The sequence below is a fragment of the Ceratotherium simum genome, chromosome 23 (genome assembly GCF_057802395.1).
Source record: "Ceratotherium simum simum isolate JZ-2026a chromosome 23, ASM5780239v1, whole genome shotgun sequence".
In the NCBI taxonomy this organism is placed as follows: domain Eukaryota; kingdom Metazoa; phylum Chordata; class Mammalia; order Perissodactyla; family Rhinocerotidae; genus Ceratotherium; species Ceratotherium simum.
This window is the reverse complement of record NC_141922.1, coordinates 44844551-44871442: the sequence shown is the minus strand read 5'-3', so window position 1 is coordinate 44871442 and position 26892 is coordinate 44844551. Positions and strand designations below refer to the sequence as shown.

General features: G+C 37.4%; 1 long non-coding RNA gene across 2 annotated transcripts in view; it reads left to right on the top strand.

The window, feature by feature from the left end:
• Nucleotides 1-26318, top strand: part of LOC147914020 (uncharacterized) — a 39010-nt gene extending 12692 nt beyond the window's left edge. The window contains exons 2-3 of one of the 2 annotated variants that reach the window (XR_015555983.1): nucleotides 22392-22499; nucleotides 25422-26318. This is a non-coding gene — a long non-coding RNA (uncharacterized LOC147914020). Of the gene's footprint in view, nucleotides 1-22388; nucleotides 22500-25421 lie in introns of both variants that reach the window. The other variant, XR_015555984.1, reaches the window with a different exon arrangement.
• Nucleotides 26319-26892: the final 574 nt, after the last annotated feature.

The window sequence follows — 26892 nt, the reverse complement described above, 5'->3', positions numbered from 1 at the left end:
GTTCTGCAATTGAAGGATGACCCTGATAGCCCTGCCCTGTCTAATCCAGATCTTTGTGACTCCAAAGCTACACCTCGCCATCTCCTTAACTACATCGCAGCTCAACACCCACAGGGAATGAAGTTCAGATCTTTTTTCTTCTGCTGATTTTTCTGGGTATTCTATTCAACAAAAAATACAATTACAAATACCACATTATTATATTGGGTGAATAAACTATGGGTCCCAGTGAATGAGAAATGCTGAAGCTAATATAATAAGCTAGATTTGACCTTTCTCCAAGTTGCTAGAAGAACTTGATTTGGAACTCTTTGAGTCTAAAAGAGCCACCCATAAAACCACTCTTCCGTGAGTGACCACGCGGCGGTGGTCAGGACCCTCTTGAAGCTCTTACTGGAAACATGGCAGCTGCTGTCATGGCCTGTAATTTCCTCATATCAAATCCACACTGAGTATTTCCTATTGAGCATCTCCACACCTACACCAACCTTCCTCTTTCTATTTAATTCAGACCGGAACACTTCTCTGAATGAAGTTTTGTCAGGCAGATGATTCAGAAGCCTGTATTCATTTCAAGGTCAAATAAAATGGTTTTAAAGGAATAGCAGAATTTAAGATAAATCTTGCTTTTAATATATGACTATCAGCTGCAAAACAGTTATTAAATACCTATGATGAATAGGCATTGTGCTAGGTTTTAGGGAGACAGAGATGCATAAGTCATGGTTTGAACCCACAAACTAATCTAACCAGATAGAGAAGAAATCTTCATTAACAAACAAATAACAAGAAATAACAATAACAACATAAATGATAACTGTAATGGCTGATGTGATGGCCTCCAGATTCCCCTTCAAGAATGAAGGACTCCGTTCTCCAGTTACTAGGAGTGCTGCCTCTGTTAAAGAAAACAGCTTCACCTAAGGGCATGCCTGCTTCTGGAGATAGCCTGCATCCAGTGACTGATGGATTTATATGAGGGTATCAAGTCTGGCCCCTATACCAACTACTACTCCTCTGAAGGGCCATCCCAACATCAGAACTCTCCAATTCCCTGATCACTGCCCAACTCCTCCTCTGCCAATTCTGCTTCTTCCTTTTCCTTTCAAGGGAGTTGATTGGTCCTAAAAGCATTCCTAATAAACATCCTGAAAGATAATCTCCAACTCAGAGCCTGCAACAGAAGCTGATATTGAAAAGAAATACATTAATCTATTCAGATACTTGAAAGATCTTTCTCTAATAAGAACTCATTACCAACAATTATGATGGTAGAGTATATGGTTTCTCTTGTAAAGTGAGGTGGTGTTTGGTAATTTAATAGACAATTCTTTGGAGCCGTTCTTGATAGTTGTCAGTCCCAAGATAGATAACACTTGAAAAGTGTCCATTAGAAAAATACCTGGTTTGGTTTGATGCAGAAATTAATTAAATGCATTTCATTAATTTACATTAAATGTAGATTTCATGTATAATACAATGTACATAAATACATCAAAGTTAATCTCTTAGTTATTTCTTGACTTCCCACCACATATATGTTTAATATTTGACCAAGGAGCACAGGCAACAGAGAAAGAATGTACTTTTTCTCCAGAAACTTACATTTTGGGGCAGATAATACCTACACATGTGTACTTAATATATTATTAAGTACAGTAGGGAGGATATTTGAGTAAAGAATTCAGGTAAGTCTTCCTGAAAGAGATTGGGTTAGAGTCAATTTTAGAAAGATAGGTACAATTCAGATAGAAAAAAGATGGAAATTAGCTAGAGTTTTGGAGCAGAGGTAGAAATACAGTATTTGTGGGTGAAATGGGCAGCCCTGCTCATCCTAGTCCTGGACTCATTCTTGAAAACAAAAACCATAATTTTTCATTTTGGAGTGGCAAGGGCCCTCACCCTCTGGAAGTACATTTATAAAGATGTGTTCTGAGATCTGATGCACTGAGTCTATTCTCCACCTTCCACATTTCTTCTCTTCGCTGACGTCCAAGCCCACATGGATTCTGATCCACCCCAGCCACTTTTGGTAGCCCTTATATGCATATTGATGTCTGAGGATTAGATTTACTCCTAGCTTCGTTGAAATGTTTCCTTTGTTTTGTTGTTGTTGTTTTTATTATTGTTAAAGTCTAGTTATTGTCTCTCCATGATTTCTAGGTGTTTAAGGAAGAAGACGCTGATTTTGTAGACACGCACATAATAGAAATCCTACAAAAGACATTTCAAAGGGAAAATATTCAGAGTTTGTGAATGACAGGGGAGAAAGGAACATAAAAGTGAGAAAGAAAGGAGCCATATTGAATTAGTGTTAACTAAGAGCGGTAATTATTTTGTTCACATTTTATTAACTAATTCATTTTTAATTTGCTTTGAAATGATAAATAGGCATTTTCCCTCACTTATTGTTTTGCATGTAAATCCATTTTAATGTGATTAATATTTTCCTAAAAAGCTGAAGACATAAGTAATCATAAAAACTCCACACAGATAAGAGCTCCCGTCCTCACTTTGTCCCACTGCCCTTCAGAGTCCTTCATTTATGAAAATATTAACATCATATAAAATGGAAATATTTTCTTCAAAAATTATTTACTCTCTGTAGCTTCCCAAAAATGTTGAAGCTTCCTAAAAGTGTTCCCAGGATGGTCAAATGGATGGCCTTAATTGGCCAATCCATCTGTATTTTACACTATCCCCATTAATTCTCTGAAATGCTTCCTGATGACTAAATGTGTGCTAGACACTGTCCTCCCCCTCATGTGCCCAAGCCTGTAGCAAACTGAATATTGACTGTGTTCAATGCACATGTCTGCTCCTGGACACATCCAGATGTCCCTCTTGAAGCTTTCTGTGACCTCCTGGACTATTTTAAAGCCCTCTTTTCTTCAAAAGCCTTCGCTGACTCTCCCTGTCCTGCCAATTCAAAAAATCATCTTTGCAAATATTAGATACATGGTAAATATTTCAGTAATTTATTGAATAATCTGAATTCAAGTGGGCACTCTCTTGCCCTGGTCTGGTCATAGTGATGAAAATATTTTTCTCTATGGCTGGTTGTTTTGGATACTCAGTCTCATTATAATATTATTATTTGTTTTCTAAAAAATCAAAGCATCAGTATAACTCGTAACGGCACTTTTTCTTCAAAACTGCTTCCAAGTTCATGCATGAAGTCTTGAGGAGCCAGTTAAAACCTGAAAATTATGTCATGATAATCACCAAGGAAACCAGTGCCTGGGTGTCATTTGAGGAAGGAAATAGGCAGGCTGATTTAGTTTGGAATATCATGATATCATAGAAAAAAATAATATTATTGTGTGATTGTTCATGTTATCTTTTTCCTCCCTTAAGCTCTAAGAAGAACTCCATCTTGCTAGGTTAATTTCTAAGGCTCTGATGTGTAGAATTGGGGTAATGCATAGAAGGGAAAATAAAGAAGCCTGATCTGATTGATTTCCACTGGAAAGGACAGAGAGTTATTTATAGATAAGACCGTGAGATGGGGGAGGAGTGGTAATATGACAAGCACTATCTAGCATATGCAGTACTTGAGGGAGAGTTTGGGGGAGCTATGGGTATGAAAGGGAGAATCATTGGGTTAGCTGCTATGATAAGATTTCAAAAGATTCAGAAGATACGTTGATGAAGGGATTAAAAAAATTTTTTTGCTGTTTGTTATTAAGGAATTCTCTTTTGTTTTTTGGTAGTGACTGTGCTATTTGAACTACTTTTAAAATCTTTTTAGATGTCAAAGGTATTTTTTCTTTCTCGAATGTGACAGTAGATGTGCCAGTTTCATAAGAGTTCCATCTAGGTTGTTGTGTTAATGGAGATATATCAAAGGGGAAGTGTCTTACAGGCAGTGATAGATATATGAGTTAAGTTTAGATAGAGAAGGCTTGGAGAGATTTATAAATCATTTGTATGGTTGTGGCAGCTGACACCAGGAGAAGGAAAGAGCTCTTTGAGGAATGTAGTGTAGGAGTGAAAAGCACAGGCGCTACAGCCTCAAGAGACATAGTTATCTAAACCTAGACTTGGAGGACATACAGAAGTTGACATTAGATATTCAGGAATGAAGGGGTAGGGAGCACTGTAGTTGGCTGAATAGGAATTTAAACAAAATAGGCTTAATAAGAGTAACTGAGAAATGCGATCCTACCTGAATATCGTGAACATTTGCAGTGTGATGTCAAAGAAACAGGATGAAAAAGGAAGCAGAAAAACCATAAGAGCTGATTGTCTCCCAAGAACTGAGTGGTGCTGACTGAAAGTGGCTACCAACTATTTATTTTAACGGGACAACTTTGGCAGAACTTGTGTCAGGCTTTGTATGGAAAATCTTGAGGTGGCAAGTTGTCAGGATGGGGGTAGGGAAAAAGGAGGCTATGTCAGGATCTGGGGACTTTAGACGGACATCAGCAGGAATGGCAGGTTAAGGGCCTCTGAAAACCATTTCTGTATAAAAGCAATGAGAACATTGACAAAAATTGTCAAAATCAACATTTTCACAACTCTGGAAATTAATCAGAATTGCAACAATCTGAGGAGTGTTTATTCAAGTATCTGGAGAAGCAGCATAGTGCCCTATTCAACTCAGGAATTCTCTGAGTCTCTCTCTGGAAGGACCACTGCTATGCAGGTTACTACAGGCACTCTGCTCTGTGCTTGGTAATACCAAAACCCCCTGAGTCTCCAACTACCTCTCTCTGAATCTTCCTCTATAAGGGTTTTACTTGGTTTCACATAAGAGAGCTCAAGAGAGCACAAGTTTCTATGAAACTGTGATAATGGAATCCAGAATAAAGAAGTGGTGAGGACAAGTTGCTGTGTATATCTGTACAGAATAAATACAGTATTTATAATTTGGAAGAAATCTACTTTATTACAAATAATTTCATTCTAATGTTTCCTCCTAATTCATTTCTATTCTGAGTTTTCTGATGAAAGTAGTGAATAATCTTTGAAGATCCATTCAAATCTGATATTTTTATGACGTTACAATTCCAGAATGGCGTTAGATGTTAATATAACACTATATTTTTTTCCTCAAAATTTATAAGATGCTTCATATCTTTATAAAGTGCTTTTACACATTGGATCTCATAATCCTCTTGAAAGTTTTGGGAGGAAGGTGACATGATTGCCATTTTACAGGTGAGCAAAATAAAGTTGCCTAAGGTCACCAAGAGTGAATGGTAGTCAACATCTGCTCCTCACATTTTCTTCTCCTTCTCCTCCTCTTCCTCCTCCTTCTTTTTAAATATTTTTAGTGTAAAGTTTAAGAAGTGCACAGGCATAATCTTCACTCACGCCAAGAAATAAAACATTTCCAGAGCTCCAGAGGCCCCGTTGGTGTCATCTCTCAATGGTTACCCCCTCAGTCACCCCAAAAGGTAACTACTGTCTTTACAGATATGGCAACACCTCCTTTAGTTTACATTTTTACCACCCAAGCATTCATCCCTAAAGACTTTGACTGTGTTTGTACTTTATATGCATAGAATCTGTATATATATGTATGTGTGTGTATAAACAAACATATGTGTCTGCATGTATGTGTGTGTGCACACACATATATAGTTTGAGTCTGACATTTTTCATCAAAACTATGATTTATCATGTTTAGATATAGCTGAACTTTGTAGATTTTCCTTGTTGTATACTATATGATGGTATGTGTAGTATATGAATATACCACAATTTATGTATTCATTTGGTTATTGATGGATATGTCAATTGTTTCCAGTTTACAGCTATTTCCAATAATGCTGCTGTGAAAAGACTTTTCTGTGTCTCGTGGTGCACCTGTGCACACATTTCTATTGAGTATATGCCTAGAAGTGGACCATTGGGTCATTAAGTATGCACATCTTGAACTTAAGTAGAAAATACCAAACCATTTGTATATCCTATTTTGTGAAGTGCCTGTTCCAGCTGCTTGCCCATTTTTCTATTTGTTTGTCTTTTTCTTATCGATTTATAGGAGTTTTTAAAAAATATTCTGGTTACCAGCTCTTTTTGGTTATGTGTAAGAAATATCTTACCCTATTCCGTGATTCCCTTTTTACTCTCCTAATAGTGATAAACAGAAATTCTTAGTTTCATTAATCTTTTTCTTTATGCTGTGTTCTATGTACTATTTAAGAAATAGTTCTTTAGCTTGAGACCATTAAGATATTTTCTAAATTATCTCCTAGAAGTTTTATTACTTAGTCTTTCACATTTAGATCTAAAATCCATCTAGAATTTTTATTTTGTTGTCATCACATGATGTATGGGTTCCAACAGATATTCAATTGTCTCAGGATATACTTAAAAGACTCTTCAGTGCTATCTTTTACAAAAACTCAAGTGTCTGAACATACATGAGTATGTTTCTAGACTTTCTATTATGATCCATTGTTTTATTTATATCTTCTTGCACCAATATTTCACTGTTTTAATTATTGTGGCTTTATAACAAGTCTTGTTATCTGATTGTGTAGATCTTCTAACTCTATTCTTCTTCAACATTGTTTTGGGTATTCTTGGCTCTTAGCATACCCATATGCATATTGAGGAATTAGTTCCCTAATTTTCACAAACTGCATACCCACACAGAGAGAAACATAATGAGATTTTGTTTAGGATTACATTGACTCTATAGATCAGTTTGAGAGGAATGACATCTACATAGTACTGAGTCTTCTAATCCATGCACTAGTATTTCCTTCCATTTATTTAGGTCTTCTTGTATTTTGCTTGAGAATATTTAATAGTTTTCTACAACTAGGTCTTATAGATTTGAAAGTTTTCTTTTTTTTTTTTACACTAGTAATTTGATAATTTAATGTTATTGTAAAGTGTCAAAAAATTAAGAATTTATATTATACATTCTTATATTCTGGGTATATAGTCAACATACAAAAATCAATTATAATTCTACACATGAGCAGCAGACATATGGAAAAATAAAATTTTATTTTTGGTATCTCTCACTAGTTTTGAAAATGTTTCAGTCATTATCCCTTCAAATATAATATCTGCTCCATTTTCTCTTTCTTCTTCTTCTTGGACTCTGGTTACTTATATTAGACTTTCTCCTTCTATCCTCTATGTCTCATAACCTCTCTTCTCTATTTTACATATTTTTGTTCCTCCATGCTTCATTTTGGATATTTTCTTCTTATTTATCTGGCAGTTCACTAGTCCTCACTCCTGTGGCGTCAAATATGTTGTTAAATCCATCCCAATATAGGTAATTTTTAATTTCAGTTCTAATATTCTTCTTTTGTTCTTTTTCAAAACTTTTATATCCTTTTATCGTAGTGTCCAATTCTCAATTTTGTCCTCTACCTTCTTTCTGAGTTTAAAATTTTCTGTCTTTGTTTAACTATTATTCCAGTAATTAAACCAGATTTTAAACAAATTTTGCCCAGCTTTTCAAGTAATCCTTATTGGAAAGGTTGCTCTGAATTTCCCAGCCCCCCAGTACTGGAATCAGAAGTCAGCCATCTTTGGACTTTTTATCTTTTCACATCTGCCTACTTTTAGACATAATGCCTGCCCTTCTGGACCTTTCATATGGCTAGGGAGATATGGTACATGCCCATCAAGCAGTTACAGAGCAATATAAGACAATTAGTGATTAAATGCAAATATAGATGATATAAACTTTAAGTGCTCTGGAAATCAAGAAAAGGTAAAGCATTCTGTGATAGATTTATATAACAGAGAAAATGTAGGATTTAAAAAAGTGCACAGGAGGGAAGGAGGCCATCTGAGCGGAGATGGCTAGATGAGGGTAAATATAAAGCTAAGGCCAATGAAAGGAATGAGCATGGATGGCTGCCAGACCAGGGAGGATATTGTGGAGCAGAGATTTTGTCATGTCCAGGGCAGATAAATATGATTTGGAGTTGAAAGATAATCTTAAGAAAAATCTTAAATGTTAAATTGAGGAGTTTGGGGTTTCATTTTGAGAACAATGGCAGACTATGAGAAGTTTTGAAACATTGATTGACATAGGAAAATAATTGCAGAGGTCTTCCTGAAAGTGATGGATGGATTTAAGATGGAAGAAATCAGAAGAAAAATTGAGCAAGAAAGACTTTCCTGGTTAGGTACTAGAGCCCCAGGTCTAGGGGAAGACCACGCCCAACGCTGGCACCAAGTAATAGCAAGCAGCAATGGCAGATAAATGAAAACACATGTCCATGCAAAAATTTGAACATGAATCTTCATAGAGGCACTATTTGTGATAGCTAAAAAGTAGAAACAACCCAAATATCTATCACCTGATAAATGGATAAATAAAATGTGATATATGCATAGAATGGGGTACTATTTCTAGCCCACTCTAGTTCTTTTACTGCCCAGGGAAGGATAAGAAAAGTCCCAAAGGTGTTATATTTCCAAACAATTTAAGAGTAGCAGTCTTTATCTAAAGCTAATTTAAGTTTAAAAATAAAGAAATGTGTCATTAACTGCACAAAAAGTGTCTTAGAGTAGTTCATCTCTTTTACAGATCTGCTGGGGTAGAAGCAAGTATACACAAAGGAAAAACAAGGACTAAGAATGAAGACTTCAAAAAGCCTACTAAATTCAAAAGGGCTTAAACAAAGAAACAAAAATGAAATTATGGTTCAAGTAAGGTTTTGAACTTCAGGGACAGCCAGATCGAAGAGCTTAAATGACGTTAAGATTCAGTCTCTTTCTATGTCACTTGATTCTGCTTTCCTCTGTGTTAACTCCATTCTTAGGCAGGCTCTTTGTACCTATTGTTCACCAGAAGTTCTAGCTTTGCTTCCTGAATAACCCCGATGGAAAATAAGGTTTCTTACTCCCAATAGTTCCAGCAAAAGGTCCAAGAAATGTTCTTATTGGCCTGGGAGGGTCTTAGGCTAGTCTCTGAATCAATCACTATGGCCATGTTCTGATTGGCCAGGCTGGGTCACATGCCTGCCCCTGAAGCTGAGTGGTAGGGTTAACTGCACATGAACTAAATGCACTGAGAGTAGAAGAGGGTTAAAGTTGCCAGATTTAGCAAATGAAGATACAAGACGCCCAGTTAAATTTGAATTTCAGATAAACAATGAATATTGTGTTAGTATAAGTATGTCCTATGCAATATTTGGGACATATTTACATCAACATGTAATTTGTTGTTTCTCTGAAATGCAGATTTAACTGGGAGCTCTGTATTTTATCTTGCAATCCTAAAGAGGATGCTTCTGTAAAGGAAAATTGGGATTCTCTCACAGAAGGGGGAATAGGTGCTCAGTGGGCGAAAATGCAAATATCTTCAAAAAGTAGGCTAAAGAAACAGCCGGTATATCTCTTTGTCCTTCTGAAACTCTTACCATCCAAAATATTGAAGAACCTTTTCAGTATAGTCAAGGGATAAACAAATGTCATGCTAACAGTATGCCAAATTTGCAATCCAAATATTTAAAGCATTTGGAGTGAGCATGAATTATTCCACAATTTGTCAAAGTGATTTGTTCACCTACAAAGTCACTTTCTTTCTCCCTGATTGTTGTAATAAAGGACTTTGTTTCCCTAAATCTGAATACTCCAGGAGATTTCAATGAAAATAAGTGTATCAATCCCAAGATGCCCATTTGACTCAGGAAAGAATTCACTGAAGTACAAAGAATCACAAGTAAGTGTAGGTAAGCTTCCTCAGGCAGAAGTCAGAGGAGAATCTGGACATTATGATCTCCTGAAGCCACATCTGATCCCTGACTCACAAAACATAAAATTTCATTTAGGCCACTTACATAATCCAATCTACAAAATTAAACTCCAGGTCCACATCATGATTGAAAAAATAGAGGTTTACAAGTTTTCAACTATAGCACACTTGCATAAAGTATTCCATAACAAAGGCATTGTGCAGAGGGACAAAATATGCCAAGGGAAATAAACAAAAAGATAAATAAGTATGTGCCCATATGTGTGCATATACAAAAATTCATATAGAGAAATATTTACTCTTAGTTATTTCCTAAAGGAATAGAAATGTGATTTTAAGAAGAGGTAATTTTACAAGTTATAAATGTTCCATTTAGGTGTTTCAAAAAAAAAAGCATTTTAATCAGGCTTCCGTCCCCTCCCTCAAGCCACCCGTGGACCTTCCCCCGGCGTCTATCTACACCTGTTCAGGCTGCAGTGTGCCTCTCAGGAATCAATGGGCAGAGCTAAGGGGAGTGAGGCAGATGCCCCACATCATATCAAGGTGTCTATTCTCCATCCCTAGAAGAGTAATGATGCTGTTTGTGGTTGCCAGTTTTCCATATAGCATCCTCTCCCTCTTCTCTTCCTCTTTCCCTTTCTTCCTTATCACACCTGTGTTTGTGAAACAACCTTAAGATCGTTTTACAAAAGCAAAGCATAGCAGCTGGGGGTTGTTTGTTTCACATACCTTCTGGCGAGTGCGGCTCCACAAATGTCCAATTTGCACTTCCCTCCTGCCAGTCTACAGGGAGTTTTCTGCTATTCGTTGCCTTATTTGCGGACGTTTCTTTGCTGTGTGTGGGTGTGTGTATGGGAGAGTGCTTGCTGGGGAGCAATGTGCTCTTTGGTTTCTGGGTTTAGCTATTATCATTTGTGAGAGGGAGACAACTTCCAGTGGTTCAGTGGAACCACATCACCCTTTCTAACAGGAGGATAGATTGGTACGTATTAGAAACAGTCGTTGGCTACAAGGGAAACAACCAACATCTTATTTGCATTCCTGCATATCAACAATGCAATTAGGGCCAACTTCTTAGAGAATTAGATTAAGCTGGTAATTAAAGAATTGTGCTGTGCATTTTAATGTGATCATAGAGAAGTAAATTATTTGGTGTTGCTATATTCTCCCACTTTAGAATAAAATGCCCTGGGACCTTTAAATGAAAATTCCCTCAAAATTTCACTGGTACTAGGGAACTGATAAAAGCAGAAACTACTTGCTTAAGATTCCAGTAGCTCAAAGCCTCACTGTATTAAGCTTCCCCACAATGGAGATTCTTCTTATAGTGCTGGAGTGCAGGGTACACAGTGCGATTTTTTCCTGATGTGTTGGAATTGTAGCCTAGGCCCACAAAGCTGAGGAAATTAAGCAAAAGTACTTCCACATTCTAAATAGAAGTGGTAGGCAGCCCCGTGTTGGATTTACTAAAAGTCATCAGAACTCATATTCAATAATTAGCGCCCATCATTCCTATCAGCCACCTCCATTCAAAAGAGGAATGAAGAGTCATTAACTTTGAGCATTATCCACCTAACAGCTGTGGCATTTCCCCCTTTATCCTAGCCAAATGAGAAAAGGTTAAGAGAACTGCCTTCGGAGGGTCTACGTAAGGGAAGATGGAAACTCTGTTCCTGGCTGGGCATTGTAGTTGCCACCATGAGCCTGGAAATAAGTATGGTGAGCGATATGTGTCCCTGGAGCACAGAGACTTGCTTGTGTTCCACCTGGTGAGGTCACAAGGCCTGCGATTGGCTGAAGCTATGCATGAAAGCAAGGATGCAACAGGGAGAATCCTGCACTTGCGCCAGTTGGCTCAGTGGACTACGTCTGTTACATTGGCTCCAGCCCTTGTGATTGGACCCTGCCCCAAAGGGAGGCCAGTAGGCCTTAGCAGATGCTAGCAATAAGAGGTTGAGAAGTGGGGAATTCTAAAGCACAGCCAGAGTGTGCATCACCCACATTAGGGAATCATATGAGGAGGTCCCTGTGTGTTTTAAGAGTATCCAGGATTTGTTTCAACCGGATATGATAAGACACACAAACATGGTAATGACTATTACGAAGAAGGAAGTTTATTATACTCACAGATCCCTAGAAACAGGAAGCATGCCACACAAAGGGGCCACATGGGGAAGCATCAGGGTCATTCAGGAGGCAGAGGGAGTGGCAAAAATGGGAGCAAGAGCCTTTATTGTGGTTTCCACAGGAAGAAACAGGTGAAGCGGGGTAAACAGGCTTACAATTGACCAGTACTAGAATCATCTCAGCAGGCCCTGGGGCACAGTTGCTGTCCCTAGTTGCTCGGTACCTGGCTCTTGGGAGATTAGGACAGGTGGACGCGGCCTGCAGCATGAAAGCCCCGTGAAGAGGTGGTGGGGGTATGGGCTCTGGTTTGGTTGGTTTGTATTTGTATTTCTTCACAAGTTGTTTACTATCTCAAGGAACTGGCTAATGCTGAGAGGGGCAATGCCTCCAGGGCAGCAAAGCCCCAGATGTCAAAGCCTCAGGATACAAAAGATAAAAGCTATTGTTAATACACTGTAGATACCTCCCAAAGAAATCACACCTGAGCGCCAAGAAAAAGCTGGTGTTGTGATGTAGGCACAGTGTCCTGGGAGGATGATGGTGAACCAGTGTCAGCCAGAAAGAACCACAGCAGCACCAGGGGCATAAACCCTAGTCGCTCTCCCTCAAGTCACTCTCCCCAGATGGAGTAAAGACAACCAGAGTGGCAGATATATGGCCAACCACTCTCAAGAGATGTAGGGACTCTGCTCTAGAAACTGCGTTTGGAACAGTAATTTTCAAAATTATTGAAGTTGTTTATTTAAAATCAGATGTACGCTCACAGCCTTCCAGCTGTACCTGTTTAGTTTATTTAAAGTTATCTGTCATCCTAGTTTCCCAATTTTTTACTTTTCACTTGAATTCTCTTCATCTAGTATCTATTATATGTCTTGCAACAATTTTTTTCCTTTGGTAATGATATGAGGGTGGCTTTTTTTTTTTCCCCAAGCCCTTAAATACCTGAATATTCTTCTGTTGTCTTTATGCCCAGAATTCTGCCTGGGTTTTGAATTTGAACCAGAGCTGTTAACACAGCTACATTTCTTTGTGGGATTTGCTTCTGGAGAGAAGCGAGGCTGGAGACTGTTCCTAATGCTTACTGTTTCTTAGATGATCTGTTTTTCTACCTTGATTCACGTAAAGCTTTTTTTTTTTTATCCTTTTAATTCAAAAAAATTTTCCCATCTACGTCCTAAAGCGAGTCAGCGTTGATTACTGGCCGGATACACGATCACACATTTTGATCAGCTGGCTCAGATTTCTTTTGTCAGGCAAAGGTCTTCTATTAAAATTTTGCTTGTTACTATTATTTCATTTTCTCTGCTTTTTAACTGAAAACTTTGGTACTCTTAAGTTGACCCTCTTTTTGTTTTCCATATCCACCCTTGCATCTTGGCATTTTTTAGTCTTTGTTGGTTAGGAATGCATTCAGTTGTAAATAACAGAATGTGTGCCACACTGTGGATTGAACAAGTAAAGCTGCTTGTTTTATGCAACAAGCAGGCCAGAGAGAGGTAGGCAGGACGTGGCTCAGGCAATAGCTATAATATCAACGTACTAGCCTCATTCTCTCTCTTTGTTCTTCCAGCCATAGTGTGTGGGTTTGTTGCCTCTTAGTTTTGAAATGGTTGTTGCAACTACCGGCATCGTAACTATATTCCAAAGAGGGATCAGAGTGGAGAGAACAAAAAGGCGAGGTATGCTTTCTCCCAGCAGCGTTCACCTTTTCATTTGGCGTGGATATAGTCCAGGACTACCCCTCTGCCCCGTTGGCCAGAACTGGTCACATGCCACCCTCAGCTGGGAAGCGGCTGGGAAAGGGGGTTGTGGACGGGGTTGGTCAGCCACCAGGGGTGCCTGCTTCAGTGTCTCCATGCTCTCCCTCTTCTTGCTGGGAGAGGTTTTCAAGTAGGTCCTTTACGTAACTGAGCCAGTTTTCTAAAACCAGTTCTGTTGTTTTGTATTTCCAATGCAGATTTTAATTCTGATTTTTCCTTTTGGTTTCCATGATTTTTAATTTTTATTTTATTATTATATATTTTTTTGGTGTTTCAAGCATCTGCTTTTTTGTTTCATTCTGCATGTCAGCCTAATTTTTACAACCTTATTCTGATCTCTCTTTATGATTTCCTTTTTTGTTGTTATTTTTCTATACAGATCATGATTTTGCCTGTCTTGTTGAAAACAAGAAGCCTATTTATTTTTTATTTCCTGTAATAAACAATTTATAGTGGTGTAATTTCCTCTGGGTCTTTCATATAATACTCTACTTTTCTTATGCCAAGTACTTTTTTCCCCAAAGGCTCCATGTTATTGATTTGTATTTTTTTTTTAAGTTCTCTCTTGATTAAAGATGAATCTACATATATCCCTTATTTACCTTTGTCTCTGCTCCTAATGTCCACTTCAATGCTTGTAGATTATTAGTTCCATTTTCATATTTCATGTTGTGGATGAATTAATGAATTGATGATTGATTTCCTCACCCCCCAACCCAATTGCCACTGCCCATTAGCATTTATCTGTTGGTCTGAGGTAGGAACATCTACTCCTGTGCTCCTCAGTTTTCAAGTGTAAGAAGAATTCATGTTCAATACAAATGATTCTGGTAATGCCTGACACATGCTTAAGTCTCAATATACATAACGTCACCATTATCATCATCATTATTATTATTACGGGAAAGACTCATGTTAATCCAGTAATCACATACATGAATGTAAAATCCCACACTGAGATAAAAAGGAATGAATACCATCTCCTGACAGCACAGAAAAGGAACCTGAGGCAGCCATGTGGAAGGCAGAAGAAAGTGGTGGTTGATGGCTGTGGTTGTGTCACAGAAGGCTTACCTGAGGAAGCAATGCTTGAGCTGAGCTGAGAGAGATAATGTGTCAATCGGGAGTATTTTATTTGTCAGCAGGTTTCTAGCAAACACAATTAAATAAAAGGTCACTGATTGATTCAAGGACTTGAGAAGTCCAGGCCAGGTCAGGCTTTCAGCGTGGCTGGATCCAGGTAATCCATCTCTCCATCATCTGACTCTGCTATCCTCTGTGTTGGCTTAATTCTCCAAAAGACTCCAGAATTCTCTGCAAGACCAAAAGCAGCTCCATACTCACTTCCTACCATGTTTGCTACCCTAACAAGGAGAAGGCTTCTCATTCGCAATGATTCCAACATAAGTCTCAGAAATAAGTCTTGTCTACCTAGATGGGTCACATGCCCTTTTCCAGGTGAATTGCTGAGATCAGAGGAATGGGATGTCCTGAGTGACCAGGTCTGGGTTCTGTTCCCTCACCTGGAGCAAGGATTGATTGAGGGAGAGAGGGCTCTCCTAAAGAGTGTGGAAAAATTATTACTGAAGAAAGAAATGGATTCTGGGCAAGCAAAAACAATAGCTGTAACACAAATGATTAAGTTCGTATGTTGTGAAGAACACTTCATGCAGAGGAAACAGCACTTGCAGAGCAGCAAAGGACAGCGTCCAGTCTTCATTTTCTCCCTGACTCTCTGTGTGTCTCTCTGCCTTCAGTGCCTTCAGTATGCTGTCTATTGAGAGTTGGGGTCTTGGAATGGTTGTAGAAAAAGAAGTACCAAATCTGGCTGTGTCTGAGTACCCCTGAGCAAGTACAGTGTGTGTAATTTGTGTAACCTCTGTCTCTCTAAGACAGGGTCAAAGAGTGAGGAGAAGCTTTTCCTTTCATGACACCTGTCCAGCTACATGTTTTATTTCAGAGAGTAAAGTGTCCATGGGACACTGAGTGTGTTCAGCAAATCAGCTCAAACCAGCTTTAAAAAAAGTGAGAGAGGAACTCGTTAATTCTGTAACTAGAGAAAATGTCAGGCTCCAATAATTTGCTGACTTCAGTTTCTAGTGTTATGAGGTTTCATCTTTTTTGTGCCACCATGAATTTTTAAATTGAGAACTATGGGAGGCTTTTTTCCAGGACTGGACAAAACAGCTTGATACTATCATATCCCTGATGATTGCACAAGACACAGTGGAGGATTAGTCAACTCTTGGTGACCAATTGGATGTGGGGCTTGTTGGAGGGATGTTTGCTTTTGGATGGCACGATGCTGGCAGAACTACTTGGCATGAGTTAGTAGAGGGAGAGTTCAACATTGAGTCAACAGTTAGGGCAGATTTAGGCTTTTGATGCCCCTTGGATGCCTCTAAAATTCTGTATATCCATTATTCTACACTTAAAAGAATCTGTAAAACAATGGGCATTTAATTCGGCGTGGGTATAAATTGCTTTACCTGCATTGTGCATGACACGCTCTCTCCAGCTTGACACATTTAATGAGAGGAGAGAAAGGATAATTCACAAGACAAAATAATGTGATACACTAAAGTAAGTAAACAAGGAGGCCATTGGATTGAGAAAGCTCTAATTCCTTAGCAGCCTACATAAGCAAACCGCAACGTAAGCCAGAGTCAATTCTTGCCAATGCACTGGTACTCAAAAAAACAAAATTTAAGAACAACCAATCACAAATGCCAGCTAGGCCTTCCCAAATAAGGCAACCTTAAAGTATAGCCAATCAAATGATTTCATTGCTTTCCTTCCTCCTCTGCTCCATAAAAGCCTTTCCCATGGCTTCTGTGGGTGGAGCGCTCCTAACCACTTTCGGTTTGGTGCTAACTTAAATACATCTTTGCTCAAATAAACTCTTGAAAATTTCAGTGTGCCTTAGTTTATCTTTTAACAGTTACAAGTCAAATTATTGTACAAATAATTTAAAAAACCTGGCTCTATAAAATTTCTGCAGGTCACAGCAATTACCAAGTCTTTGTGAAGAATTCCACCCAAGTGGGTCCATTTAAAACAGAGAACTCATCAGAAAGTAGATGGTGTGGAGTCTTTCAAGTCCCAGGAACTGCATAAGAGAGGGCATCAAAGGCCAACGTTAGTGCTTCATGGAATACAGAATGGTGTCATTTAACAGCAATAGAGGGGTGGCGGCCCCGTGGCTTAGTGGTTAAGTGCGCGTGCTCTGCTACTGGCGGTCCGGGTTTGGATCCCGGGCGCACACCAACACACCACCTCTCGGGCCATGCTGAGGCTGTGTCCCACATACAGCAACTAGAAGGATGTGCAACTCTGACATACAACTATCTACTAGGGCTTTGGGGGAAAAAAAAAAAAGGAGGAGGATTGGTAATAGATGTTAGCTCAGAGCCGGTCTTCCTCAGCAAAAAGAGGAGGATTAGCATGGATGTTAGCTCAGGGCTGATCTTCCTCACAAAAATAAAACAAAAATAAATAAATAAATAAATAAATAACAGCAATAGAGGGACTCAGGGTACACAGCAATGGTGAATGAGGCTGGAGGCGTTGGATCCGGATGTTGGATCTGTGTGAGCAGCAATGCGCAGGCACCTTGCAAAATGTAAATCTCTCCATACGATCCGATATTATTGTACATATCTGTTCCACCTGGTTACTGAAGGAACCTGTGCTCTTTTCATTCTCTCAGTGTGGAAGAAACAGTAATAGCCTGCTATCTCTTTTTTGTTTATAATCCATTATAAAAGTACATTCATAATGCAAACTGAGGTGCATTAACACTTACTGAGTATGAATACCTCCCATGTGTCGGGCACTGGCCAAAAGAATACATAATTACTCATTTAGCAGTCACCAAAAAAATTTGGAGCAGAATCATTATATCTATTTTATGAAGAAAAGACCTAAAAATTCTGAGTACCTCATTAATTTGCCCTGAATAACATAGTAAATAGCAAGAATGAAACGAAGGGGGATTACATGTCTGACAATTTAAGTGGAAAACGAAATATGAGAGTTAGAAAAAACCAGAACCAAAGAAACCAAGAACAAACATAGTTTAAAGTATTATGATAGATCTAACTTAGAAACTCAGTGAACTAGAACCCAGAGAATACACACAGATTTACTTCTAATTTTTAATTTATTGATTGATATTTTTAGTATCGACTCTACATCATTCAACCCTGAAGGATGAGTAAAATGAAAGGAATGTCGAGAAGCGCCGTGGTTATTGCTGCCGGGAGGGAACAGCACGGCTCCTATCCGCGGCTGCAGTCAGCCTGTTCCCCCATGTCATCCTATCAGACCTCATTTTGTTTACCAAGAGCAATATCCATGCTTCTTGAATATCAAATATCCACTCTATCCAAGAAGCAAACATCTAATCTAAAACTTAATGCAGATAATTACTGAATCAGATATCCCTGGGAAGCAATTATTTTTAAACAGCCATAGCTATTTTGATTACATGGACATTTAGGTTTTCTCTTTACCATGTTTGCCTTCAAAAGAGAGATGGCAGGATCAAAGGAAAATGCAGTATTGGTTTCGTGACAGTGTAAGAGAGATGTCAACAATTCGGGATACAAAGTGAAACCAGAATCACTTTAGGATCCTAGTCTTACCTGGAAGATATGTAAAGACGACACCGCTGTTGTTTTTAATCATTGAAGAGAGGCCATGTTTGATTTTTTCCCTTGCCATGGGAAAATGGTTTTGTAAGTTGCAGATAGCATCAATGCCTGAAATGTACTTAAACAACGTGGGGACTTCTACTAGTCAGAAAACTTCACTCTGTCCCAGTTTTTTCCATCTGTAAATTGAGTTCAACAGTGTTCTGTGATCTGCAATCCTAGTGAATAACTTCTTGCACTATTCCAATTGGTTGGGCGTGATGAAGAATGGTTGAAAAAACTATACAGATTAGATCATACATCTAATTTTTATGACAAAACTCTGAAACAGGTTTTCAATTTCTGAAACCCACTCTGTGAACCCCTGTAGCATCCCCCATATCATTTCCTGAACCACTCTTTCTCGATATATCTCCTCTCCTCCCTTCCCTTGGTTATGCACCACTTCTCACCACTAACTTTCTCTCTCAGTGGATCTTCTCATTTCTGTCCTTCTCCTTTGTGCATTCTTTCTTCTTCCTTTTATTCTTCCACCATTCATCCTTCACTCTCATGAACAGAGTACTACATATAATTTATCTATATTTAAAATACTGACTTTATGAAATAAGCATTCTGGTGCTAATTTTTATTTTAAATATTAGGTGAGTTGCAAATCTTATACTTTCTACTAAAAACCCCTCAATATCAACTACATTAGAATGTGTGTGTATGTGAAAGAAAGAGAAATAACCTAATTACTTTTTCTTGGATTATTTTTCCCCAAGGACAGAGGGGGGTAAAGCAGGTGAGGAGGGAGAGGAAGAGAGGGAGAGAGATCAGAATTTATCAGTATTTAAAAAAATATATGCTTGATTTTGGCAGATTTTGGGAGTACTCAGTTTTCCAGTCACGGAGTAAGCACTACGTTGTGACTGATGATGGCCTGATCTATATTTTCACCAATTTTCTCTCCATTTGAAATTTTCCACTTTTTCTTTTGATTCTTTGTGCTTAGATATTAAGAGTATTTCAATTTACACCATGATTCAGAATGTACTATAAGCCACCACATATTGAAACTATTGGAAACATAAATAACAGAGTAGTTACTTAATACATGTATTGAGATTTAATAATACTTTATGCATTAAGGTTAATTTCTCAAAATATGGTAAATTTTTAATTTATGTTTTAATACAAAAGCAACTATATTACAACTGAGATTAAACGCATTTTGTGTGCTATTAAATAATTATCAAAATCTGTGTTTTCTTTTTAGCAAAAAAGAAATATATATACATATATCAGTTTCCACCTTTAAAACCTCTATATAACAGATGTAGCATTTCACATTAAGTAAAAACTAATCTCTAACATTTTAAAATAGTACTTCTATTAGTGTATATATATATAGTCCACATGGAAATAAGACTGATATATTATAATTTTTAATTCCCAACAAATCATTAAAATTATATATCCTCTACATTTTGACAACTCTCTTAATTCTATTTAATGCAAAACACAATTTGAGAGGTATAACTGAAAGAATTATTACTTTTTGTTTCCAGTTTCATGTTAACTCATGAAGTAAATCAAATTGTCAGTTAATTCAGACATATAAAATTTGATAAAAGTCAGTCCCACTTTTGGCAGTAAATTTCCCAATGCGCCACACACTTTGGAAAGTTGGGCTCATTTGTGATGTTTCCTCCTCACAATGGGTAGATTGTGTGGTCCAGTTTCTTAGTGTTCCAGGCTTGTTTCTGACCTCTTCAACGGCTCCAATGGTGTGCTTCCTTCCTGCTGTTTTCATTCAAGTGAAGTCCTACAAACGTGGCCGGGTCTGCCCTCCTGCAGCTCGTCCCGCGCTGCCCGGGTGTGAGCTGTTTCAGCAGACGCCTTTCTCTCCTTCTTTCTTACTCGGTACTCTGCTTCCTCCCTGAGTTTTTCCTCGTGTTCCTTCCTTGTTCCTGACACAAGTGTTACCTAAATGCCTCTTTAACTTTAGATGGATGCGTAGCCTGCTCCATCTTCATTTATCCCCTGCCAGATTGTCTGTTACAATTGTAATAACACACACGGGGAGCTTATGCCATGCCTATTACTAAGTGAGGTGCTTCGTAAATCTGTGCGGTAGGTGCGCTTGTTGTTGCTCTTTTGTAAATGATGACACCAAGCCTTAGAAGGTCATATGGTTAGTAAGCAGTGGAGCTAAGATTCAGCTCCACAGGCAAGAGTTTCTCTGTTCTGCCAAATTATTTTCTTAACTGAACCATTCACTACAATCAACTAAATATATTGCTTCTTATTAAAGATGATGTTGATGATAATAATAATTAGAGTAGGGAAACAGTTGCAAAAGGTCTTTGAATAAAATAAAAATATTCTACCAATGCAGAATATGAGAAAATAATAATTTTTAGTTTTCAAGCCCTTTTGTATCATCTCATTTAACTTACTGTCAGAAAACGATGCTGATTATTCTAATAATATGATTAATTGAGAGCATTCTGTATAAACCACATATGGACTGTCAATTTCAAAGGGTTAGGAAAAACAAAAAGTTTATTCCAGATCAGGACTACTTTAATAGGATTTCCTCTTTCTTCCGTGGTAAGGAAGATCTGACAGGAACTTAGGGTCATCAGCTTGGAATCTAGTTAACTATACTATTGTGCAATAAGCATGCATTAATCAGGCAGTACCCATAATCAACATGAAAGAATAAAACCACACTTTTACTATTAAAGCATTACTATTGATTTTTATAAATACCAAAATAATATCCCTTCTAGGCCCATTACCCAGGTAATAATAACCATTCATTTAATTAATACTGACTCAGTGAAAAATTCAATCTGAGTACTTATAACGCCCACATTAATATCAAGAAGGTTCATTAGACTTAATACCACAATAAATATAAAATGAATTAGTAATGATTACACCATTATTTTAAAGCATTCCTATTTGTACTCCTGTATTTACTTTAATCACCATCGCTCTAAATAGCAATTAGCAAAAGATAGGCTGGGCATATTTATGCAGGAATAACAAGGCATATAAATATAATCCAGTGCAAACCTCACACATTTTATCTATACTTATGCATCAACACACCCAATAGTATGGGAAGTTACTAAAAATGACATATTCTTTATATCATTGGTGAGGAAAATAAAACCATTTACTATTTGGCTTCCTCCTTGGTTTTAAATTGTTCATTCCTTCTCAATTGCCACTTTCTGATTCAAGATGCTAACAGAGTTCCCAGCACATAGTGGGAAGACCATAAATATTTGTTAAATAGTTTCTGTGCTGCCATGATACATACTTGCCTGGAAGGACTACTGGTTACACTTGGGTGTTTAATTTTAACATTGATTACAAAGAATCTGTTGTTGATTAGCTATGTCATGGATTAGCTATTTATAACCAATAGTGGATAGAAATTATTGAGTAAGGGAAGAAAGGGAGAGGAGATAAACTTCTCTGTTTCTTCTAGCTACCTATACTGAACTGGGATAAGGAATATAATATATTTCTTTTTCAGCATGGGTCATTTGGAGGAAAATTAAGGAAAGAAACTCTGAAGACCTTTTTTACATTCTCTCTATTCCCATTTTTTATGGCTGAATCATGATCTTTCAGGATGTTAGGAAGCTGCTTGCCTCAATAGGAGCAACTCAGATAAAAGAAAGCAAAGAGGAAACTACACCAACAAAACTCTCTTCCTTTCCTTAATCTCCTTACTAATGACAGGCACTTACACATTGGCTTTTGCAGAATCTTAAATCCTGATCATATTTGGATTGGAGAAAGCTGAATAGAATGGAGAGTAGTTAAGTTGCTATTAATTTAAAACATTACCTGTATTTGCTCTTAAGTACTGAATAGTCAGAGACCTGTTTTTTCATAAATTATTGACAATGTGATAAATGGGAAATTCCTCCAAAAGGATGTCACAAAGGCCTTAGCAAGTTGGAGGGGGAACTATGGGTGTGTTTTTGATGGGTGGGAGAGGATGTTTCTATTTGAAAATCTGGTTCTACTTGGGGATCACATGCTAGTTGATAAGTACTGTCAGTTATCAAAGTTATGCTCCATATCAAAGTGATATCTTTGCTTTTAGTTGCTTTAATTTTCTGTTTTCTTCACTTGTGTGACTCTGTCCAGCAGAGAAGATAGGAATTTGCTGACTGTGGAGAGAGTGACTGTAAGTGTTTCAAGACACTAGGAGTGCTGAAAACCAGAGAAGTAAAGAGGAAGCCAGCATTTATTTGAAAGGTAACATTAAATCCAGGTAGAGAAAGAAAACACAATTTATTATCCTATTGATCACTAAGAGACTAATGTCTTCCCCTTTCCTAAAAACATTTATCCAATAAACTTTGTATGCACCACAGCAACAATCTATAACCCACTTACACAAGTGTCACTAGTTTAGCATTAATTACTGACCGTATGTGACTTGGAAAAGGTATCCTGGGTGATATATAAAACCATGTCAGGGTCTTTTCCACCTCCATCTTGAGGCCATTCTCCATCTCTGAAAGAGAGAGGAGATAGAATACTCTGAGCAGTGAAGAAGTAGACTCAGAGTGTTCCTTCCTTTCCATTCTCAGTTCACACTTCCAGGTCAACGCTCTAATCTGACCTGAGAAGGATCCACCATTTTTTGAGCACTTACTTTGTTCCAGGAACTTTCTTCTTTTAATCTTTGTAATGACTTAATAACGTGTTAGTATACCCATTTATAGGTGAGGTTCTGTGTAATAACTCAATAAAAAGATTATACTGTAATGTTACAAAGAGAAAACAACTTTTAAATGGGTACCCCTACCACAAAAAAAGCTCTTTCTATTTAGTCATGAAGGTACACGACAAAGGAAGTTAGCAAACTGAAGATGAAAGTTTAACTAACATAGGCAATAAATAACACACACCACCACCACGAATCTCCCAGAGTCACCTCGGCAGGTAGCTGTGGGAGGTTATTTGTAACTTCATGGTATCCTAGCCCTGCATGCATGCATGTGAAGTGGATGGACTCGTCTCACCATCCTTGTCAGAAACATTTATTAAACACTAGGTCTAAATACAGAGTGCTGTGCTAGGTACTGTAGAGGTTGTAAGGCTTTAGCTCTAATATGTGAGAACACAAGCCTTTCTCTCTCATTTTGGATCAAGCTATTGCCTCTTTTCAATTTATGTGATAGCTTTTGAGAGCACTCTTTGAGATCATAAATTATCTGGGCACTCTGCCACCATCTACTTTGGTCTGTAGCATGGTGGAAAGGAGAGTGAGAACAAGGAAAGTGGATAGATGAGAATCTAAATAGATGATGCTCCAGTCTAAATAGACTAGGGAGAAAGAGAATGTAAGAAGACATCAAGGGAAGTGGAAGGTTAATAATAATAATAGTCATATCTAATCTTTATCAGAGCTTACTTTGTACCAGGCACAGTGCTAAATGCTTTGTGCACATTATCTAATTAAATCCTCACAATAATCCTTTCATTTAGGAACTGTTATTATCTTCAAATTACCAGTGAGAAAGCTGACGGTTAAAGAAGGTTAGCATCTAGCTCAAACTAGCTAGTAGGTGGCAAAGTCTGGATTCAAACCCAGTGCTTGCACACTTACTCATGATGTGTCAGGAAACAGAAGGAGAAAAACAGAACCTGCAATTACTCATGAAAAGAGCAAGTATGAACCTGTGCTCCTAATGCTGCTGGCATGACATGGAGTCAGGAGCCAGTATTTAGGACGAGCCTGGCTCCCCTCAGGAGGGTGGCCATCTAGGCAGCTGTTTCCTCTGTTGTTATTTGCAGGCATGCTGGTTGACTCTCCCTCTCTCTCGAGTTGGCCGTACATATTAGTGGGGAAATCATGGACTATGCAATAAACAGCTTTGGAGCAAAAACACTTTTTAGGAAACTTTTTATTGAAATAGAACATACATACAGAAAAGCAAATAAATCAAAGGTGTCAGTTTAATGAATTTTCACAAAGTGAACACACACCTGTGTAACCACACCTATGTAACACATGTGTAACCTTGGTAACCAAGAAACAAAATATTACCAGCTCCCTAGTCCCCCTCATCTCCAGTCACTAATTCCCTTGAAGTGTGCCCACTAATTTGACTTCCAAAACCATAAATTAGTGTTGCCACCTTTGAACATCATAAAAATGGAATCACATAGTATGCATATATTTTGTGACTGGCTTCTTTTGAAAAATATTTTGTTTGAAAGACTTATTCATGGTATAGCAAGCAGCAATAGTCTATTTATTCTATTGATGCATAGGATCCGTTGTATAAATATACCATAATTGATTTATCCAATACACTGTTGATGAAAATTTGAGTTGTTTGAAACATTTGGTGCAGACTGGAGAGAAGTCTTAGAGCTGTCCAAGGTGGGCAATTTCATAGGAAACGATGCAAGAATCCTAAATGGTTATACCGTCAGTAGAAGGATGAATGAAAAATAAGTTAATTGCACAGAAGAAACAGCAGAAATCTTGCGTATCTAGACCTCGGCACTGGATGATGGGAAAAATAAATATAATCCCTGAGAATTTGTAAATACAACTTGGTTTTCTTGTTTTTGAATGATTTAAATTCAGACTATCTGCACAATTAGTTCCTAGAATTCCAAGCCTTTTAAATATAAGACGTAAATCCTCAAAAGTAAATTCATTCATTCATTCATTCACACTATTTGTGTAGTCTTCTTTAGGGTAACGCTACTTCAATCCAAAATCAAAGTAGTGCCACAGGTAAAATTCTAAGGAATATGAGCTCATAGTCAAGAATGATAAAAACACTCAAGGGAATGAAGTCCTACAAGGGATCATCTGCAGACAGCTAACACTCCCCTATGCTTAGCATTTAAAAACATGAAACAGAGGTCACAAATAGGAGCAGAGAACAATATTTTTAAAAAGACCACTTAGATTTGAAAAAAATCCAAGCAAAACTATAAATTAGACATATAAAAACAGAAATCTAAAGTTCATTGAATAGGTTGAAAAGAAGACTGGATAGAGCTGAAGAGATAATTTGTAAGCCAGAATATTTAACTTAGTAAGTTACATAGATTCTTAACACAGCAAGACAAAGATATAGGAAATACAAAAGAGAGATTAAGAGACATAGAGGATAACAGGAGTTCTAACATACCCAATTGTTATTCCAGGAACACCCAGGCATGTGGGCATCATCCAGTCCTTTGAGGGCCTGAAGAGAACAAAAAGGTAGAGGAAGGGTGAATTTGCTCTCTGCTTCAGCTGAGTCATCCATCTTCTCCTGCCCTTGGATATTGGTGCTCCTGGTTCTCGAGCCTTTGAACTCATACCTGGACTTACAACGTCTGCCTCCGGTTCTTGGGCCTTAGGACTCCAACTGGGACTTACATCATTGGCTCTCCTGTTTTCAGGCCTTCAGGTTTGAACTGGACTTACATCATTGGCTTTCCTGGGCCTCCAGGTCACAAACAGATCATGGGACTTCTCAGCCTCCATAATCACGTGAACCAATCCTCCAAAATAAATCTCTTTCTCTATATCTCTATATATCCTATTGGTTCTGTTTTGCTGGAGAACTCTACTAAAAATAGTATATAGTGGTTAAAAATATTAACTATAAATAAATGCATAATATGAATACATCTCGAAAACATAGCATTACAGAAGAATGAATGTGTATATATAATGATCTAATTTATATAACTAAAAAGTGGGTCGAATTAAACAGTATTTTGTTTTAGATTCATACATATATACATGGAAATCCCATAAAGCAAAGCAAGAAGATACTTAGAAAAATGTCCTTTTGTGAGGGAGACAAAAGGAGAAGAATGAAGAGTGAGGTAAAAAAAGACAGAAAAAAAAATGGCAGGGCGGGGTGGACTTCAAAAACACTAGGAGCATTCTATTTCATAAGCTAGGTGATGGTTAACCTGAATGTAAGTTTTATTTTTTTTTAAATTGTATACATGAATAGTATACACTTTTTTATACCTTAAAAGTTTAAGAAAATGATTTTGTGCCAATAAAGCAACAAAAAAAGAAATGGAAATAAGAATTATGAGTGAATGAACTCTATATAAATATAGAAACAATATGAATGTCAAAATTACCAATTATTAAACTAATCTTTGGCAAAGAAGAATTTCAACAGACTTCTGTATCCATGAACATTAGTCCACAAGTAAAGAAAATGAAGAAACAGGAGAAGTAGAAAGATTTACTCTGACCTCCTAAAAATGATAGTATACCAACTAATAAATTACTGATATATTTTAACTTTCTTTTTTGTTATTTTTAGATAAATAACTTTACTGTACATTTAGAAAATGATGCACGTTTATTAAAAATTCAAACAAAGCTATAAACCACGAACTGTTAACCAAAAACTATAAAGAATTACACAAAATATCACCAGCCAGAAATAATGATTGTAAACATTGGATGATCATATGTACCAAAGGAATAATGGAAAGTTAGAAAAATTAGTTTTATAAAATGAGAGGAAATTATGTATGCTACCTTTAAGTTAAAAATCATTAAAATTAATTTTTACATGAGTTTAACAGAAAAAAATGAAACTAAAATAAATATTAAAGTAATGCAGAAATTTAAACAAAAATTTTTTAATCACAAGGGAAA